Below are 8,296 nucleotides of genomic sequence, written 5' to 3' on the forward strand. Positions count from 1 at the left end.
TTCACCATGATTCTGGCAAACTATTCATAAGTGCTTGATCCAACCCATTAAAATCAATAGGAGACTCTCAAATGAGGTTCAGTACTGAATGACTCCAGTGTACCAAATCTCCAGTACAGTCTGAGAAACCTAAATTAGGGCAACCTTGAGGTAAAGTGGAAAAATGGAGCACAAAAAGAAATAAGACAGCCATACTTAACGCATTCCCTTAGCCCTGGTCATTAAATACAAAGGACTATGATGGTTAAAGATTTCCTTAATTTCAGTGTTACCGCAGAGTAGTATGTGTCTATAGTGACAGACGTACTATCAACACTTAGTGCCTGCTCTTGCTTTCCTCAGTCAGGAAAAACTCTGACTAATTTCAAAATGAGTTTTACGTAATTAAGAGCTGCAAGATGGGAACCTTCAGGAATTATTTGACAACCTTCTGACATAGGATCCTTTTTTTCTGGCAGTAGAAATAAGAGTTTTCTTTGTAGTAATACAGATTCATCACTAGAGATTTACAACATCAGAGGTGAGAAATTCATTTAATTATCTAGACTAGTAGTTCAGCTAGTAAAGCTTCTCAACATTAGGAGCCCTGGGACTGTGGTTCATTCCACTTCCAATCAATAGTAACATAACTGTAAGAAAAGCCATATTAGTACTGGTGTTACTATTACTCTTCATGCTATCTATTATTTTGTGATAATTTCCCAACAATTACATATTAGTACTATGTACTGACCTATTTTGGTTACTGACGTTCAAAGCTAGATATGTCTCTAGTAAATATTTTCCAAAATTATTTTGTTTGTTCAGTTTTTTATTACATACTAGACTTCCATTACTATTATGAACAAGCAATATGCATTACCTATGTGATAGCAGTATAATCTATCACATTCTGTTGTTTTTGCATATATTTACAACACAAATATATATTTTTTATTAAAAGTGTGAGGTTTTACAGCTTCTAACTAAAAAAAGAAATTATGAGTACAAATTGTGATTAGAATAACACCTTGCATAACTTCACATCGAGATTTCAATGGTCTGCTCCTGCTGCCCATTTAAGTCTATTGGAGTTTGCCACTGACTTTAATAAAAGCAGGATTGGAACCTCTAATATCAAGCATGCTGAAGAAAATGTCAGAACTTGAAAGAAAAGTGAATTTTTCTGAAACTGCCCCTGAACTTGAGATGAAACCTCTTTTTGAAAATGAATCTCTCACAAATGGAGAAGGGTTTCAGGAGAAACTGTGGAAATTCAAAAGCTCCTATATGTCAGTTGATCCAACAAAAATGTAATCACACCTCAAGGGAAAAGACAAAGTAAGAGACATGAAAGAGTATCATGGCCCAAAGAGAAGAGACCCTGCTAATATAATTGGTATGCACTAGGAATAGTAAATTTTATAGGAAAATGGAATTAAGGTAGTTAATCCTTGAATTTTTGGTGAGTTTATAAAATGTATTAGATACCATAAAACATTCAGATTTTAGTAAATGTATGGAGATCATGATCAGGGAATACCATTGTGTTCTGTCAATCATACAGTATGGATGAAACTTGAAGGAAAATCAAGACTACAGTACTATACTTCTTAAGACTGGAAGAGTGGATTCATTTTTATGTCATACGTTATACTTTCATCTTTGAAAATACACCAAGATGCAGTCAAAAGTGTTTGCATTTCAATCTTTAGGTGTCAGTTGTTAATCTCTAATTTTTAAAGGAATTGGGTAATTCATCAACAGAAAAGCTTAAAAATATCACATACTCTACAAATCCAGCAAAAGCCTACTATCTGAGTTATATCATTCAGAATATCACAGAGTCCTGCATCAGTTACCAAAGGGACTCCTGATTTATTTCCTTACAGAACCTGGATGTCTTATTTGGGATACGTGGGAGTGCGGTAGAAAAGAGGACTGAACAATTCTTAAGGTATGGAGAATACCTGTATTTTCTATCTTTTAATCCTTTTGAGTGGACACAGCTTCCTTTGTCCTTCTTCTGTTACTATCAAGTGCAGGCTGCAAGGAAATAAAAGAACACGACTGTATCTTTTAGTCAGTGACCTTGAAGATCTCTGGGGAGACAATCTAAATTAAGAATCAAAATATCCTATGGTTTTCATCAAAACCTTAAGTAGAAAATAAGCACTTAGTCAACATAACTGCAGTCCATCTGAAGAAAGGCTTTGTAACTCTAAATGTTCTAAAAAGATATGTTTAGATTTATGTTCGGAACATTTACAAAATTTAAACTGTCACCTTACATTTTTCTATTCTGATTAACTGTGCTGCAGTAAATCCTACTTAAACAGATAGTTTGACAGTCCCTAATGGTAGAAGAAAAGACCTTTGCTTTGCACAGCCACACACAATTGAGGCCATGGCCTACTGATAGCAGTGAAATATATCCCATCTCCTTTTCTTCTCACTTTCCAGGCACACTAGAGAATGGAGAACCTGAACAGGTCCTGACTCTTATTAATGGGGAGTTGGAACACAAAGAAGTACTCATTAAATCAGAATCTTTTGTAAAATTGCCAATTGTCCAGAATAGGGAAGCAAAATTGTCTTATTTTTTCCTATTTCCAAGTGCTTTGCCTCTTCTTTACACAGGGACATATTTTTTGAATCCCCTCTCCCCCAACACTTTTTAACAAAGGGCTACTCTTAATCTTTTCCATGTCAACCAATGCACCTAGAAAGCTCCTTCAGTGCAGATAAATGTGCAGGAAATGGTATGGCTTGATGTTCACTCAAATGACAGGAAATTCTGTTGTAAATTGCTGCCTGGACACATGCTCTTTCCAGCAGCTGTGATGACATCACTTTGCAAATTCTCTCCTCTTGTATCCCTTGGCATTGCACAGAAATGTACTTTTTTCTTTGTCATTCTTATTATTTTGCTTTACATGATTAAGTGAAGGGATGTGAGGTAACCTATCCAAATGGAGAGTGAAAGAGGAACTCTTGGTTTTTAAGCCCTTAAAGAGCAGGTGCTGCTTCAGGTGCTGCTTCAAGTGCTGCCTTTTTGGACAAAATATTTTTGTTGCTGCTGTTTTTACATTTTTATTTGGCTAGCATCACAAATGTTGCTCTTTTCACTGTCACATTCAATCTGGATGACATCAGCAGACCGCCAGAACAGCTGTCAGTTTATTAGGCTCACTTTGTGCTGTGTAATTAGTGGCCCAACCGCTCTTAGGCACACTACAATTCACTTGCAGCCATACTGCCACTGTGGCGGGGACAGGGTGACATAACTTAGAGTGACAGCTGACAGAATGGCAACAATTCACTACAATATTTGAACTTGAAAGGAAAATCCATTCTGCTCAGCTGAGCGGTCTGAAAGATCAAAAAATACTACACAATCTTCTATATGAAGAAATAAGGCCACTTTTCAGCAAGACAGTCCTTGGCCTTCTTGCCGGTGACAGCCATCTTGCTGAAAAGGTATTTGGGAGTTTAGAGTGACAAGGTTCTAATTTGCTTTAACATTATTTTAACAATAAGGAGAAAAATTTGTTTAAAAAGTATAAAAAATAAACATTACTTTTTTATTTTTATAATTCTGTGACAGTAGGATGGAGACTCTTTTTTCACGCTGCATGACTTGTCACTTTTCAGCAACATGGTTGGCAGCAGCAGGAGGTTCAGAAATGCCATTTCTAATTAAAATCTTTATTTTCAAATACATTCCACAGTTTATTCATGCAGAGAAGAACATTTTACCTTCTTGAACTTTCTGCTGGGTTGAGCAAAATAGGTGAAGATTTATATTAACAGGCATTTATACTGGAGTGAGTTCTGATGGTAATAGAAAGCACTACATATCTTTCTAGCATTTTTGTTTGCTTACAATACACGTGCCTGAACCAGTCCATGCTACACAATTACTCCTTTTTATTTAGACTTACACTGGAATCAGAAAAGCAGATGTAAATAAAAAAGATATGGTGGCAAACTGTCTTTCTAGTGCAGTGGTTTTCAATCTGTGATCTGCGGACCTCTGGGATCCACAGACTAAGCCTAAGATTTCCAAAGGGGTCCATACCTCCATTTGACATTTTGTAGGGGTTCGCAAATGAAAAAAGGTTGAAAACCACTTAAATATGACACAGAAGACTAATAAGACACAAACCACACAATGCTTCATACCCTTTAGAATAAGAACATAAGAATGGCCATAGTGGGTCAGACCAATGGTCTATCTATCCCACTATCCTGTCTTCTGACAGGGGCCGGTGCTAGATTCATCATGGAGAATGAACAGAACTGGACAATTTATGAAGTGATCCATTCCATTGTCCCGTCCCAGCCCCAGCTCTGGCAGTCAAATGTTTAGGGATGCTCAGAGCATGGGAGTGTGTTCTTGACCATCTTGACTAATAAGTCCATCAATAGCTATCCTCCATGAACTTTTCTAATTCTTTTTTGAACCTAGTTATACTTTTGGCCTTCACACTACCCCCGGCAATAAGTTTCAAAGGTTGACTGTGCATTGTATGAAGAAGTACTTTGTTATATTTGTTTTTAAACCTGCTGCCTAGTAATTTCATTGAGTGACCCCTTGTTCTTGTGTTATATGAAGGGGTAAATAACACGTCCCTATTCATTTTCTCCACGCCATTTATGATTTTATAGACCTCTATCATATCCCACCTTAGTCTCTTTTCTAAGCTGAACAGTCCCAGTATTTTTAATCTCTCTTCATATGGAAGCTGTTTCATACCCCTAATCATTTTGTTGCCCTTCTCTGTACTTTTTCCAATTTGAATACATCTTTTTTTGAGATGGGACAACCAGACTGCATGCAGTATTCAAGATGTGGGCATTGTATAGGGGCATTGTGGTATTTTCTGTCTTATTAGCTATTATTTTCCTAATAGTTCCTAATAGTCTGTTAGACTTTTTGACTGCCACTGCACATTGAGCAGATGTTTTCAGAAAATTATCCACGATGATTCCAAGATCTGTTGTTTGAGTAGTAACAGCTAATTTAGACCCCATCATGTTGTATGTATAGTTGGGATTGTGTTTTCCAATGTGCATTACTTTGCATTTATCATCACTGAATTTCATCTATCATTTTGTTGCCCAGTTACCCACTTTTGTGAGATCGCTTTGTAACTCTTCATAATCAGCTTTGGATGTAACTATCTTCAATAATTTTGTATCATCTACAAACTTTGCCATCTCACTGTTTAGCCCTTTTTCCAGATCATTTATGAATATGTTGAATAGCGTTGGTGCCAGTTACAGATCCTGGGGGAACCATGCTATTTGCCACTCTCCATTGTGAAAACTGACCATTTATTCCTACCCTTTGTTTCCTATCTTTTAACCAGTTACTGATCCATGAGAGAACCTTTCCAACCCAACAGCTAACTTTGCTTAAGAGTCTTTGGAGAATGGGCACCAAATTGCAGGTCCAATCCTATAAAGTGCTGAGGCCCCAATTTAGCAGACCATTTAAATACACAAAACTTCTGTTAGGATTCCCTCCGAGACCTTTTTCAGTTGGTTTATCCAGAACAGCTCATCCAGTTCAAGGGAGAACACTCTGTCCAGTTCTTTGGAATCCAATGAATCAGTTGATCTCCAAACTCATCAATGAAGTTTATTGGCATACAATCAAACTACACTTCAGTTGATCAGGCTCAAGTGTAGGGGATGAGCACAGGGTATACCACACATTCAATATACACAATCATGAATCAGCTTATGTACACACTTAATACTATTTATGATTGGTGTACTAATTTTTATAATCAAACTCTATACAGATAATGAACTGTCCACGAGCTGCAAAGTATGTTAATAAGCAAAGCTCCAGCAAGCTTATCACACATCACTCTTCTTACTATTTCATTATCTATTAATTACATGTTATTTATACGGTTGACAACTGTTTAATCCCACAAACCCAAACACCTTGCCCCGCCCCCTGCCCCACCCCTTCCCCAAGGCCCTGCCCTGCCCTTTCTCCAAGACCCTGCCCCGCTCACTCCATCCCCCCTCCCTCCATCACTCGCTCTCCCCCACCCTCATTCACTTTCACTGGGCTGGGGCAGGGGGTTGGGGTGTGGGAGGATGTGCGGGCTCTGGGCTCAGGCCAAGGGGTTCGGAGTGTGGGAGAGGGCTCCAGGCTGAGCCTGGGGCAGGGGTTGGAGTGTAGGAGGGGGTGCAGGGTGTAAGCTCTGGAAGGGAGTTTGGGTGCTGGAGAGGGCTCAGCGCTTGGGCAGGGGGTTGGGGTGCGGGAGGGGTCAGGGGTGCGGGCTCTGGCCAGGCAGCACTTATCTCGGGTGGCTCCCAGTCGGCGGCGCAGCGGGGCTAAGGCAGGCTTCCTGCCTGCCTTAGCCCGGCTGCACCGACAAACTTTTAGCTGCCTAAAATCTCCTGGTTTGGCTTCAGTAGCCTCTGGGAGATAGAGTCCGATTCTGGGAGACTCCTGGTGAAACTGGGAGGGTTGGCAACCCTAGTTATTTACAAGGCCATTTATGAGTTTATTCTTTGTCCATTGTTAACCTCTAATTCCTTATTTCTCCTTGCATTGTTTATCCAAGGTCTACAACTTCAAGCATATGCTTAACTGCTTTGCAAAAGAAGGATGGACTTTGTAATAGGGTCCTCAAGGGGCCTAGTAGTTAGTGTCCACTTGGTTATGAGGCAGTGATAGGGGACCCCGGGTCCGCCCACTTCGCCAGGCTCTGATCCAGGTCCCTCAGAGGGTCAGCGGTGTTTGGCCTGGGGGTAGCGGTGGGCTCTGAGCTACTTTCCCTGGGTCACTTCCTACCACTGCTTTTCTCCCTCCACTTCTGATCACAGATAAAGAGAAAAGGAAAAGGAAACCAAACTGCCAGCTGCAGCTGGGCTCCGCATACAGTTCTGTTCCTTCAGGGAGTCTTCTCCGGCCCCCTTTTGGCAGGAACCTTTCAGGGTAGGGCTGCACTCGTCCCCACCCTCCTCCTTCTGATCACGGCTACTTGCTCCCTTTTCAACCCTGTCTCAGTTGGAGCATGCTCTGCAGGGTTGGAGGGGTGGGGCTGGCTGGGCACAGTATAGTCCTTTAACCCCTTCCATTCCAGTGTGGGGTTTGTGTAACCCATCACAGACTTAAGCACATGCTTAAAATTAAGTACATGCTTAAGTGCTTTGCTGAATCAGGGTATGAATGCCACCATCTTCTTCTTAGGGAAGACTTTAATATAGTCCTAAAGAAATTTGATAATGATCTGATCCTGCGAGGTGCTGAGAGCTGCTGAATCTCTTCAGTTCTCCTTGATTTCAGTGGACATCACGCGCACACAGCACCTCTCACATAGGACATATCTCCCAGGATTGAGCCCTAGTTACTTAAGACTAACCTCATTCATAAAGGTTTTGTTTTTATTAGTACTTTCTGAAGCCTGGGGAATCTGTCAAAGCAGTTGTTAGAAGCTGGCATGAGTTAATAAAAAAACAGTATCTTTGCGCTGGGAAAAGTGAATAGATTTGTGACAAGATTAACTGGCATTTCCGATGAGGAATTATTACAGAATCTGCAATTATAAATCTGACATGACACTGACAGTTGCAAGAGAAATGGCACATCACTTTGAAATTATTAAAAAGTCAGGTAACTGATCAAAGGGCTCTGAAAGACCTTTAAGAGGTCACTCATAAATACTGCTATCCAAGAAAAGTTCATAAGCAAAACAAACATGCAAAGCCAAATCATGTGGAACTTGGTAAAAGCAGCAGGTAGTGATGTGTGATAATACCCATAGTGAGATAGTGAGAATAACTGCTGAACCAAGAATGCAAACATGGAACATGGCACAAAATGGATTACTTTGTAGCACTGTGCATAACCAAAGGGACTGAAGAGTGAAGCACTGTACAGGATACTGAGGCATCTGTCTCCACAAGCTCAGACTTGTGTAGTGACAATGCAGAAAAGCAGTGCAGGGTGAATTTTCTAATTCATAGCAAACTATGCAACTAAAACAGATTCAAGAATCAATATAATAGACGTAACTATTTTAGATGGCTAAAACTATATTACTGACCAATCCAAACAATCCCTGCCCCCACTTAGTTTAGATAGCCGTGGAGGAAAACTTAGATAACTAAGGTAGTGATTTAGGTGGTTGTGTAGATTGCAGCACTTTGAAAATGTGATGTACTAGATAAGTGGATCTGGTAAAATATTAGCTGAATAATATATTTATCTAAAGCAACAGAGGGCCCTGTGGCACCTTTAAGACTAACAGAAGTATTGGGAGCATAAGCTTTCGTGGGTAAGAAC

The sequence above is a fragment of the Terrapene carolina genome, unplaced genomic scaffold (assembly GCF_002925995.2).
Source record: "Terrapene carolina triunguis isolate 2854851 unplaced genomic scaffold, T_m_triunguis-2.0 Scaffold141, whole genome shotgun sequence".
NCBI lineage: Eukaryota > Metazoa > Chordata > Testudines > Emydidae > Terrapene > Terrapene triunguis.